General features: G+C 45.9%; 1 long non-coding RNA gene across 1 annotated transcript; it reads left to right on the top strand.

Annotated features, from left to right (window-relative positions):
- The first annotated feature begins 4,233 nt into the window (after positions 1-4,233).
- On the top strand, positions 4,234-7,234 carry LOC127471633 (uncharacterized). Its single transcript, XR_007904716.1, has 3 exons — positions 4,234-4,356; positions 5,484-5,722; positions 6,618-7,234. It is a non-coding gene; the product is annotated as an uncharacterized LOC127471633 (long non-coding RNA).
- The last annotated feature ends 5,527 nt before the right edge of the window (positions 7,235-12,761 follow it).

Consider the following 12,761-nt stretch of genomic DNA (forward strand, 5'->3'; position numbering starts at 1 on the left):
TCCTTTTTGTTTCTCTTCTGTCATCTCCTTTGTCTTGGAGAACAGGAGCTCATGGCCACATCCAAACCTTTGGTAACACCTTTGGCTTTTTTCCTTCATTTAGTGCATCCTAAATCTGGCTGCACTAGACCATTGTAAAACCAACCTGAAGAAAGAGAGACCCTCTTAATCAGGACACTTGCTTGTGCTGGCACTGAGCAGCCCTGGCTGGGACTCTTAGTTTACCCCCCTGTGCTTTTCAAGCCCTCTTCCCCATCAGCACCTGAGCTCTCTTGGAGCATGGCAGCTCCCAGGTCACTTCCATGCTCCCACCCCAACCAAGAGCATCCTGTGCCCTTGCATGGGAGAGAGGCATCTGCAGCAGGCCTTTCCCAACCTGCTTTTAAAGTGCAAGTTGAGGCTGAAAATTGATGATGTAGGAGACTGACCTTGTGACAACGTCCTTCCCTCTGGCTGATCCCGGGTCACTTGCTCTCAGTTTACAAGTCGCCGACTCCCATGGTAGCTGGACTGCTCCCACCTCTGTTTCTGCTTGCTCTGTTTCTGCTGACACTGCAGCTGAGATGTTGTATAGAGCAGAAGGTGACCCCTTCCCTGCTCCTGGCCTTGGATCCCCTTAGTGCCCAAGAGGTGGCTTTGGTGCAGGAAGGGCTACTTGGGTGCCTGGAGAGCTGTGCTGGTGCTCCCCTGTGCTTGCAGGCACCTCATTTTACCTGGCTGGGACTCCTTTCTGCGCTGACACAATTTCTCAGAAGGAGGGGCTGTCAGTCATCACAATTTTAAATTCTCAGCTCAAATTATGCCGTTTCTACAGTGCACTTAGGGCGATTCAGTGAAACATGGCTTCCTGCAGGGAAACATATGAGGCAGCTCAAGGTTGGATGCTCTGATGTTTAATATCAAGTGCACGCATGCTGCATCCTTTGTCTCAGCATGGGCTGTGTTCTCTTGTCTACCCAGCCCCGGGAAAACTTGTAAGCAGTTAGTTTCTTTGAGGACTCTGCCCTTCTGGCAAACTTGATTGAAATTGGCCAGGGAGTTCACAAGTTTTATTAGGGAGAGAGACAGACACACCCACAGCACGATCACAAAAGAGTCGTTTCTCTAGGAAACTAGGCTGAAAAAAATGGTTGTTTAAGTAAGCAAATATGTTTCTTGGAGACATTAGAGCAGGGGAGGTGGGAGGGGAAGTGTGTGTTTATATAGCTGTTGACCCAACCTCCTCTTCAGCATTAGTTTCTTGTTTTAAATCTCTTTATCCCTGTTTATGCCCATTTTATCATGTTGGTTATTAGTCCTAATGACTTGCTCTGCTCTGTGCTGCCGCCTCCATCTCAGCAACCTCCCGTTTTGCTGCAGGACTCTACAGACCACTTTGCTGAGATCAGCCCATCCAAATAACTTCACACATATAAACAATGAACCCAGTGAGGGAGAGGGATTGGCAGGGCCCTGCGGGGGCAAGGCATAGATGTGAGCAAAATTAATCGGTGGCTCAAGCTTTCCTATAAAGCTCCTGTTTCAGGATTTGCAAACTGGTTTCCTCTATCGGCTCCAAAGCATCAGAGCTGCTAATCCCAGGGCAGTAAAGGCCCTTTTGGTCTGAGCTGTCAGCCAAAAATTCAAGTGCCTGTAAGTTGTTCTAGTTTTGCTGAAAATGGGTGCAGCAGTCAGGTGTCCCTTTGATGCGCTCCTGTTTATTTACAAAGAGCCCGAAAGGTCCCATTCCCCCGAACGTGGCAGGAAACAGGCAGGGACAGAATTTGGTACCTTGTTCTTCCTGTTAGGGCTGATCTCACATGTGAGTAAACAGCGGGTGCGTGTTGAGCTGCAGCGAAGGCTTTGCTGCCTGAACCGCCACCCGTCCTCCTGTTTTCCAGCCCTGGATGCCTGTGCAAGTCTCCCTTTCACTTTCCCTCCTGGCTGGCTCAATGCAGGAAATCAGGCTGATTAAAAACTAAAGCGGAAAAAAAAAATAAATTAAAAAAAATATGAAAAATGTGTTTCTTTAAAAGCAGAAGAAAAAAAATTAAAGATCATTTTAATTAGGTTTGAAAAATCTGCGGCAGAGTTGACAGGCGGGCTGACAGGGCTCCCTTTCACTGGATTGCCCAGCTCAGGGCTTTTCATCTTGTGTGCAGAATATTTTGACATTCGTGCTTTCTTGGCTCCATTTGTAGAGCCCAGTGGAACCTGCAGCCTAATTAAATGTAACAATTCCTGAAAATGAGGGTTGTTATTTTTTTTTCCTAAGGATAATAATAGAGGTTTTATTTAAAAAAGAGCTAATCTATTTACTCTGGGCTGCCTGCTTCCTGACCTGGCCTCAGCACCTGAGGGGACAGGAACAGAATGAATTAGACAGGAGCTTAGTCACTGGAAAAGATGAGGGTGTTAATGTGTGTGTGTGTGTGTGTGTGTGTGTGTATGTGCACATGTGTCCTGCATACTCCACTCAAAGAGTTGAGAGGTAGAAGGTTAGGAGGCTCAGATTTTCCCTGGCAGCTGACTTTTTTCCCTTACTTTTGTGGTTGGGTGCTGGTTTTTAGCCAGTGTCAGACCCAGCAGGCTCTAGAGTGTGCTCTAGAGTCTCTTCTCTGGTTCCTCCACTGTGGCCACCAGCCTGCAGGGAGGGGGAGGCAAGGGCTTTGCAGAACTGGAGCCACACAAGCCAGAGGGTGATGACAGAGACTTTGTATTGAGAGCTGTGGTAAAGAAGGAGGCAAAGGGGAAGAAAAACACGAGTCAGTATTGTTGAGGACTGGATATGCCCAACTGTGAACCAGCGATCTGCACCTCTTGGTGCCCAGAGCTTCCAGAGCGCTTACTGCAGTGTTTCATTCTGACCATGGTGTTATGCCTGCTCCCACAAGCACATCCCTGCATCCCTATGGCTGGTGAAGCATGGGCCAAGCTCCGGGAGAAAGATGAGTCAGAGTAAGTTTGTGCCTCTCACTGTGGGTTCCTGGTGCCATCGTGCCTCAGGTCTGTCAGCTGCCATCGCTGCTCTGGGGTGCACCGCTCAGGTGTCATGGCACTGAGAGCAGCTCCAGCGTGAGGGCAGCGAATCCATCTTTCATCTCCCTGTTTAATGTGTTCTCCCAGGCGCACATGGAAGTAATGGTGGCAGAAGCTGAGGAACACTCCCTCCCATCCCATGCGTGGTGGATGGCTTCCCTGTGCCACCAGGTCCAACACTGATCATCAAACCACCTCAAAACTTCCCATCAGCTGATGCGCCCATTACTCAGCCAAAAGCAGTACGGTAGGCCACGAGAGGTGCAAACCACTTACAGACTTTCCCTCTCCTCACTTCCTCGTGCAGCTCTAGGGAGGTCCCCTCTGGCACAAGAAATCAAAACTTCAGGGGCACTTGCCCCCAGCTGGCTAGGGCAGGACTTGGCTAATGGTGCCCGTTGCCTTTCCCAGCCGGCAGCCTGATGGCAGCAATGAATCAGCAGCCGGTGGACTTGTCAAAGGCATTCCTCCACTTTAATCCTATTGACAGGGACTACTGCCTGGAACAGGAACTGCGGGGTGAGCCATGTCAACAGCAGATTCTTATTACAGATAATATTGATGGGGCCTTTACTTGAATAATGAAGGGAAGAGCCCTCTGCTTTGACGTTTGTCTCCAAAACCTAGAATTACTAAGAGTTTAACCATCGGAGGGGAGCTTAAGATAGTTGCATCTTAAAGGATCTGCTTTCTTGTTGCATTCAAGGCTGGGGAAAGGAGTTTAGCCCATACACTGGTAGCTCCGTGCTGACCTTTTCACTGCTCTTAATAAATGTTACAGTTAAATAAACTCGGATGGATTTTTCTATCTACTGGAGTGTGTTATCCACTTTCTGGGGAAAAAAAAAGTCAAAAAAACTCCAAATCCCTGTTTAATATCACTGTTACTCATTATCTTTGCTAGCTGCAGGGCGAAAGGCAAGGAGGAAGGGCAGGGGCAGGACAATTCAGGCTGTATTATCAGGGTAATTCCTACCATTGCACATGATTATGTGTGTCTCTGTATAAGGGTGAATCAGGGCTGTTTAAATCCGTTGTGATCTTATGGCCAAAGCTCAAACTGGAATCAGTAGCTCTGGAAATATTTGGAGAAAGTTTTGGTTGTTTTTATTTACTTTCTTATTTTCTACTCTTTAAAAGAGGAAAAACCCCTCTCTGCCTGGTCTATATTGCTTGGTTCCCTACAGGAGTGGAGGCACCAGAGCTGCAGGGGAGAGGCTGCCTGAAAAGTCAAAAGAGGGCAGAAAGCATCAGCTGTTCCAGGAAATAACCTGTCCTTGCACATTTCCTCATGTTCAGGCTTCAATATTGTGAATGTGAGCACTGTGATGAAAGAAGGTAAGGAAGGAAGATGGGACTAAATGGTGGCATCCCTGTTCTTGGACTTTAAATGTAACCAGAAGCTCAAAGGTGTCCCTGTAAAGCCTTATACTAGAGACATCTCTAAAAGGGGTTTGGACCTCTAGCTCCTATTTGGACAGATGAGGAAGACAGCAGGCAAAGTTGGCTTTTGTCCACGTTTCTACCTCCCAGATCCTAGAGCTGGCCCAGGACTGAACTGGCAGGTGGTTTAAGTTAGAGCAGCCCTGTGGCTGCTCTAACTTAAGCCAGCTGGAATCTCTTCTGGGGCTGGTTCTACCAGCCAAGGTTTGCTGGATTACAGCAGGGCCCTGAAAACCTCCAGCCCACCCCTGCATGGCCTACACAAGAGGACCAGTGAGCAAATGACATGAAAATGTCAGGGCAGTTCCCAGCTGGTGCTTTAGGACAGCTTTAATTCCTTCATAGTGCTGCACAAAATTAGTATCTGGTCCAAGGGAGCCTGTTCTCGAGGTATTTTTAGTCCGATTGTGAAGACCCTAGGAGTTTTGGATTGCCCTTAAATTTCTCAGTGTTGGGCTTTCTGACTTGAACTGTTAAATATTTTCCATACATAAACAGCAGCCACAAAATTTCAGGTTGGATGACTTGTGGTTTAGATTAAAAAAAAAAGCCAAAACAAGACAGAAGAAAAGCAAAGTCTCCAAGCAGTCCGATTACTCTTCTAATCCGAGTGCATCTCCTCCCTCTGAAACAGGTTCCTGATACAGGGATGAAGTGGCCTCTCGGCACAGTTCTTAAAAGTACAAAGACCCAGCAAGCACAGAAGGGACAATCCTTAGGGTCAGTGAATGATCCCCCAGCGCATAATGTGGTGCATGAGAAGGCAGCTCATGCTCTCAGTGTGCACCCCATAGTTCTGGGCATTGTTTAGCTCAGTGTCTGTATCCATATCTGTACCTATATGCAGTGTTTTAACCTCTTCAGATCTTCTGTTTTACCCAGAAGATCCCATGGATGATGGGGGCACTTGTTTTCCTGTAAAGATGGACCCCCGAGGACCATCTCTTAGAGCAACTTCGAAATCCCACTGAGGTGCAAGCTACCTGCCCTTCCAGCCATGATTTATGCCCCTTCTCTTCCAGGTGGCCAAAGTGTGACATAGAAACTCAGTTCTGCTCCTAACAACAGGGACAACTGACCAGGCCTGACATCAGGTGCTGTGGATACACAGAGAGCCTTTCCAGTGAGGGACAACTCCAGCAAACACCAGTGGCTGGGGAGAGCCCATGCTGGTCAGAACTGGAGCAGGCACAGGACTGTGGTGCTGCCAACCCTGGGCCAGGCAGGGAGCAAGCAGCTTTGGAAAAAACATCCAACCTAGGTGTGTGCCTGAAAGGACTGTAAATATCCATGCATGAGCTCTTGTTCTCCAAGGTTTCTCTAAACTGGTAGAGGCTTACAGTGAGCGGGGGACGGGGATATTCCCTTGGCAGCAGGTAGATCTGTCCCAATGCCCTGACTAGAAATGTCAGTCCTCAGCCTTTTTGTCTCAACCAGGCACCCATGAGATCCCCCACAGTGGGATTTGTGATGGGGGTCTGTGCCCAGCTGCAGCATAGACCAGCTCCACCATGGAACCACCTACACCAGCTACCTCACAGACATGGGGAGATGCCATGGCCAGGCTGTGGGAGGAGGTGGGCATGAGCTCAGGAAGTGTAGAGATCGAGCAACCTGAAGCTGTCCTTGAGCCTCTCTTAGCACTGTGGGCATGGCCAGACCATTCATGTCCCACGCTGGGGTGGGTGAGCAGAACAATGTGTGACTCCAAGCCCCCATGGCCCAGAGAAATGCCACTCTCTCCTCATCTCCATGTTGTTGCACTGGGAGATGAAATCTGGCTAATGCCAGATTTGATGGTGTCTATGGCATTAGCTGACCCCTCAGGGAACTGCCCAAGGGCTCAAAAATTTGTTGGGTCCTTCAGGTCGCAAGGGTTTATAAATACTGGTTTCTCCACGTTTTCTTTTTTGTTTTGGAGGTGCCTTAGAATGCTCTGAGCTTGTGTTTCTCAGCTTTTCTCTAGAATCTGGAAGCCAATGGAGTGCTTGTTCCTTTTTCTTCTCCTTTAAAAGTGAAATCTGAGATTTTTGCATAATGCATTGGAGCAAGAAGCTGGGGAGGGGGTGAAGAAAAACATCAAATACTGTGGGACTAAAATTGCAAGAGTTGGCAACACTGACTTTTTTTTTTTTGTTTTCCTTTCTGTTTTCCAGAGAAAAAGAAAACCACCCCCAATTTTGCTGAGCCCCAGCAGTGTGAACAGAGAGAAAAGGTGCTTCAGGGCAGTAAGAAACTATGAAGAAATAGATTTTCAAACTCCATTTATATTGGATTGTCTGAAAATTGTCCTGAGAGCTGCCTTCTGGGGACATCTGCCCTGCTCTGAGGGCGGGGAGAGATGTCTGTGGAGAGAAGCTGTGTGGGGCTCTCAGGCTGGGACAGGACTCAGGTTGCAGTCTCCTCTGGTGGTGCTCAGACCTCAGCAGTGCCAGGTTCTCAAGGAGGGCAAGGAGAGGATGAGCATGCAGTGGAAGGGCTCCATGAAACTCTTCCATAAGAGCGACATCTCCTTCTGCAAAAGAAGTCATGGTTGGCCAGGACCGGTCCTGGCAGGCAGAGAGGTGGAAAAGGACAGGCCTATTTACCCCCAGACTTTCTTCTTGCTGGTTACCTGGAAGTCATGGTAATGCTGCCATGCCCTTGTACTCAAGGAAGACATGCAGAAGGACCTGAGCCTGTACCAGAGATGTGCATGGGGTGGTGGTACCCAACCACAGCTCTTGGTGCTTGCAAGACTCTCAAGACCACCAGCAGACAGAAAGATCAATAAATGGAGGCTCAGCAAAGTAGGATGTTGCCCTTAACACATGACATCCCAAGAGATGGTGTCCCTGGAGGTAAGGATACTGGTGTGGATCTACTCTGGGCTGTTAAACAGCAGAAGTGAATGTGTCTCTCTCTCCTTGACTGCACGTGGCATGTACAGGAGGACTGTTATTTATTAGCACTCGCAGTCACTGGCAAGAGCTTCTGGAACAGAGGTTGAGCTCCAACTGCTATTCCTGCCTGTCCTCCATCACTTGTGCTCATATCTTTCTCAGACTCTCTCCTTTTGGGTTGAAATTTTCCATGCTTCCTCTTAGCCCAGTGACACATTTTTGCTGAAGGTATGGGCTGTGCTGGTTGGAGTGCTCTTTGTGGAGCTCCTTGCTAATCTCTGCCTTGTGGTAAATGTCCATCTTTCATGTCTCAGGAGACATCAGGCTGAAGAAAATCTTTAGAGGACAGATCCTACTTTATTTACTTGTTTATTTATTTGAAAAAGTTACTTAAAAGCTTACATTTCAGTCAACTGGAACTTAAAAGGAAATCTCTTATTTAGATCTTCCCCAGTGGAAAACTAAGCAGCTCTGGTAAAATTAGTTTTTCCATGGAACATTCAGATTTTGTGAAAACTACACTTTCTACTGAAAAAAAATATTTTGATCATTAGTTTTTTGTCTGTTCTACTTTTTTAAGGATCATTCAAAAACATAAAGGCAAAAATCTTTACTTCCTACGTCTAATGTACCAACTTTTTTTTTTTATCATGACTTCAATTCCATCTCCTTAGCAAGGAGGCTAGAAAAATTATTCAGCTTAAGGAAAAGCATTTTATCAGTTATAAAGTTGTGGAAATTTAAAATGGGTATCTTAGTGCAAGTATTGGATTTGCAGCTCGCCTTTCTTCCTATCTGGGTCGAGGATGCCAGACTGAAAAACCTGGTGTTAACTTAGCTAAGAGTATGTTTGTTAGGAGGCTTTTGGTTTGTGTTTTCCTTCTTTTTTTTCTTTTTTTTTTTTTTTTTTTTTTTAAGGGCAGCTGAAATACAGAAAAATGTGTTTAGGACTGCAGGACTAAAAATTACCTCTGGGAACTGGGAGACCACCATTCATGGTGATTCTGAAACAGTGATTCCAGGTTGAATTTATCATTTACAGGAGGCTTGTGGTTTAATATGTGTTTTTCCTCAGGACTTTCAAACTTAAAGATTGTTTTCCTTAGACAACCTTCTTTTTCTGAAAAACTAGAATAACCAAATATTATGCTTAACTAGTTAAATCTTCAAAAGTTAGCAAGTTCCAGTCCAAGGATTAATGACATTACAAACTTAATGCAAGCTCATCATGCAAATGTAGAATTTTCTCTATTCCCTTTTCTACCCCATTGTGATGGGGCAACTCCTTGAATGTTCAGAGATTCTCCCCACAAGCAGATATAAATTTGATACTTTCAGACATATGCATACATGTACAAAATTGGTGTAGGCTATGCACTGAGCACAAGAAATAAGTCCTTGTATGCAAAATGCATTAAAAATGGCTAATTTGCAAAATACCCAGAATACATCATGGTGGATGACTTGATTTGAAACATTAGAATAGGTGATAAGAAGTCATGCTATAGAATAATTTATATATATTTCAAACGACTCCCACTTAAAGGGAAAAAAAGTCTTTATAATTAACACGACAGATAAGAGCAACTGTGACACTTTAAATAAATGCGATGGATTTGATTTTGAAGTAGAGTTTAAGATTCTGAGGATGTGTTCAAGAGAGAAAAAAATATGTGCTCTGAGTTGAAAATGAACACATACTAGAGATCATCTTTAAAAACTAAACAGCCTCACAGAACTCCCCTGTTCCTGATGGCCTTCAGCACAGAGCCTCCTAGGAAATGGGAGTGGGATTAATTAAAAGAGAGCTGAGAAAAGGGAGGCCCTCCAAGGGAAGGTTTGGGACTTCTTTTCCATGCTAATAGTCATCCAAGGAGAAGACATCCAAAGATCTAGTCATGGTGGAAGTAAGTCTTGAGGAATGCTGCCTCCTCACAGATTTTAAAATAAAATGCAGGGCCAGTGATGTCTTAGATGTTAGATACAATGGACATGATGTTGGTCATTGGATGGAGCCTTGGTAGCCAGTTAAGTGAATAGTTTCACTTAGTTTTTCGATGTGTGATGCCGTCCTGTGTTGGGCTAAGTTTCTGTGGCTCCTTCAAAGATACGTGGGCAGGAAGTAGAGGGGGACCACTGTACAACAGAAAGGGGGAATGGGTATTTCCCACCAGCACTTTTATCTACAGAGCCCCTGACCAAGATGAATTAAAAATTACTGATTTCTGCAACACTGTCTTCTCATTTCTTAGCTGTTGCTCAGGCAAAGCTGTTATTAATTCAGGAGGAGTCTGCCTGAGCAAGAACTCTCCAGAGTCCAAAATATTTTGCAAAGAGTAAATATAAGAACTATCCACCTACCACAGAACAGCATCGGCCCCTGGGTGGAATGCAGGAGCTGTTTAACAGTGCACAGAAACATTTCCCCGAAGGTTTGGACAGAAGTTGAAGGTTTCTCTATGCCCAATTGAAAATACAACTGCAAGCAATAAGCAGTATGGGCCCCCTCCCTTGCCTTGGTACTGGATGGGTTCAGAGGGGTGAGCAGCACCTACCTGAGTACCACACCACTTCCTCTAGGACACTAAGAGATTTTTCTGGAGCTCGCCCATCTGACCCAGTCCTGCGCCATGAGATCTGGCAAGATAATCGCTCCAAGTGTCTGGGTAAGTACTGTAAAATGCTTCAAATAAATGAATAGAAATCATCTGCTTCATAAATGCCAAGGGCTTTCAACATGTCGTTTCTTGGTAAACAAAGAATTTCAGCACGACAATATCTTAGGATGTTATTGGCCATATTTGTTCCCTTGTGCATATTGAAGCGAATTTGAACAGAGTTGCACAGCTATCCATTACGTCTTCCTTAGAGGTTTTCTTCCTGCTGCATTGGAGATGAGGGGGCTTCTCTGACTACTCCTGGACAGACTGATCTGCCCCCAGTCCCCAAAACTCCCATTTCTGTGATGGTAAAGGGCAGGTGGAAGTTCTGCTCATGCTTGGTTCTGCACAAAGTGCCATATATTATGATTAGAAAAAACCCCAAACAAACCAAAACACGTACTTTTTTTTTTTTTTACATTAGAATTCAGTAAAAATATGTGTGTGCTTCCCCCCTCACCCCCCAGCTAAATTGATTACATCTGGTGGCATGAAAAAAAATAGCCAAAATGTCAGACTGAGTCACACAGCCCCCTTGGGTGGTTATATTTATTTCAGGGTTGGAGCTCTCACCAAAACAATTTATCCTTGGCTCTCCCTCTCAGCCTTCCCATCTCTGTGCTTACAAACTCTTCTCTGTTCCCTAACACTTGCATTTAGCCCCAAGTCCCCTCCTTCCACCAGTTTTCCCTTTCTCCATCTTCTTTTTCTCTGGCCTGGCTCCATCCCTCTCCTTCCTCTTTGCTACATCAACTCCAGCAAAACCTGTAATTTGCAGTTCTTCTCTGGGAATAGCGGAGGAAGCTGGAGCGCAGATAAGGTTTGATGTTTCTAATGCTCTGCCACCTATTTAGTGTCTTGTTTCATGTTTCTTGCGGTGAAGGGATGTGATAAAATGTGTGAGTGAGCTCCTTGCTGTGGTTTTCATCATCTCTGTGACTGGTGGAACAGGTGGGGTGGGACTGGTGCCTGCTGGGATGGACACAGCTCCATCTCCAGCCTTGCCTGCTGTCCCTTCACTGACCTGACCTGCTGCAGTGGAGGAGGTGCATCTGCTGGCTTTCCTTTTATGAATTATTCTTTGGGCTTGGTTCACCTGTGTCCCCTGTTTTCTCTCTGACAGGGAGCAGCACAAGAAGCATCTGTTTGGTGAGGAAAGTCTGTGCTGCAGTGGGTGGGGAGAACCCCATCTCTAAGAACACCAAACCTCTCTTCAGAAACCTCCTTCTGCCCAAATTGCAAGGAGAATGGCCACCTCCTGCCTGCAGCCCTGGGAACACCCTCTTTGGTCCATAAATCCCATTGCAATCTGCTGCCAGGTTCTGCCTGCTTTCATGTCTTATGACAACCACAGTTGCAGAAGACCAAGTGCTCTGGGATCTTCATGGATGGAAATGGCTGCAAAAATGCATTTCTCTGGTTTTACTCCATTATGATGAAAGAGCCTGGTCTGGCAAGAGCAGGGACTGAAGGTCTTATTTGCTCTTTCTCTGGGACTGGAGAAATGCCCTGCACAGATCCATGCCCTTGCTTTTGTTGCTACTTCTACAGGAATCAATGACAGATGAAAACAGGGATACCTTCCACTATCTTGGCTGGGAGAGGACTCAAGAAGGTCTTGGCATCGCTGCCTCTAAGGTTAATACTCTCTGTCCCACCTATTGTGTCTCCCACTCACAACCTGGACAGCAAGCTCCTGCTGTACACGTTTCTCTCCTGTGGTAAATCAGATCCCCCTGGGATCTGGTATTGTGCTGCCTTTTTTTTTTTTTCTTTTTCCCCAGGTATTTTTGTCTGCGAACCACAGAAAACTGAATAGCAGGAAATGAAGTGCAGATTGAGAGCATGGTTGAGTGCACTTGCTAAAATAAAACATTAGGGGGGAGGGAGAGATTCTTTTATAATAGAAAATGAAGTGTGTTTACTTTTTATTGATGAAGTATTTAATTATACTGAGTGTTTGAGAGATGTTCTTAGAGGCATCTCAGACTGTGCATGGACTAGAAATGCCAGTTGGTCTTTGGTACAAATACCTCGCTAGGTTGAACTCACTGTTTTGTGCCTGGCAAGGGCAAGGGGATGCCAGGGGATTTTGATGATCTCTGACATGCCACAGTTGTGCCAGGAGGACCAGAGAACTTCACTGGTATCTTCTCAAACTCGACTAGGTGCTAAGATGACCCAGAAGTTTGTTGAGTGGATGCATTTTGTCAACAGAAGAAAAAGTCTCTGCCCATTTCCCCTGGACAGTGAACTTCACTGTTGACTGGACAGCCTTACCCAGCTTTTGGTCTCTATTGTCAGTTCAGCCTTTAGTCTTCACACACAGAGTCTGCCAGCAAAGCAGGACACACCAGAGAGCGTCTGTGGAGCTGGTGCAGCATGTACAGGTACCTGAGGCAGTACTGAAGTGGCCCTGCTGCAGCAGGTCAGTTAACTTGGTGCTGTCACCACACTGCCATCACTGTGTTTTTCTGGGATGTTAATGTGCTGAACTTCGCACAGCATCACATTGTGTCATGGAACTGTGCCACAGAGCCTTAGAGCCTGCTTGCTCTCTGCTATGCTTCTGACTTTTTTTCTTAGGCAAAGCAAGTAGCACAAGCAAGTGCAGGGTGTGGAGTTAAAGCTGTGACCTTTTAGATTATTCTGTTACTCCGCAACAAATGCTGGATGGGTCCAGCCAGGCAGTTGGGTTCTTTTGTGAGGTTAAAATAGTCTCATTAATTCAGATGTCTAAAAGTAGCAATTGATAGTC

This window comes from Manacus candei, unplaced genomic scaffold, assembly GCF_025592945.1.
Source record: "Manacus candei isolate 608988 ecotype Guabito, Panama unplaced genomic scaffold, ASM2559294v1 h1tg000025l, whole genome shotgun sequence".
Taxonomy (NCBI): Eukaryota; Metazoa; Chordata; class Aves; order Passeriformes; family Pipridae; genus Manacus; species Manacus candei.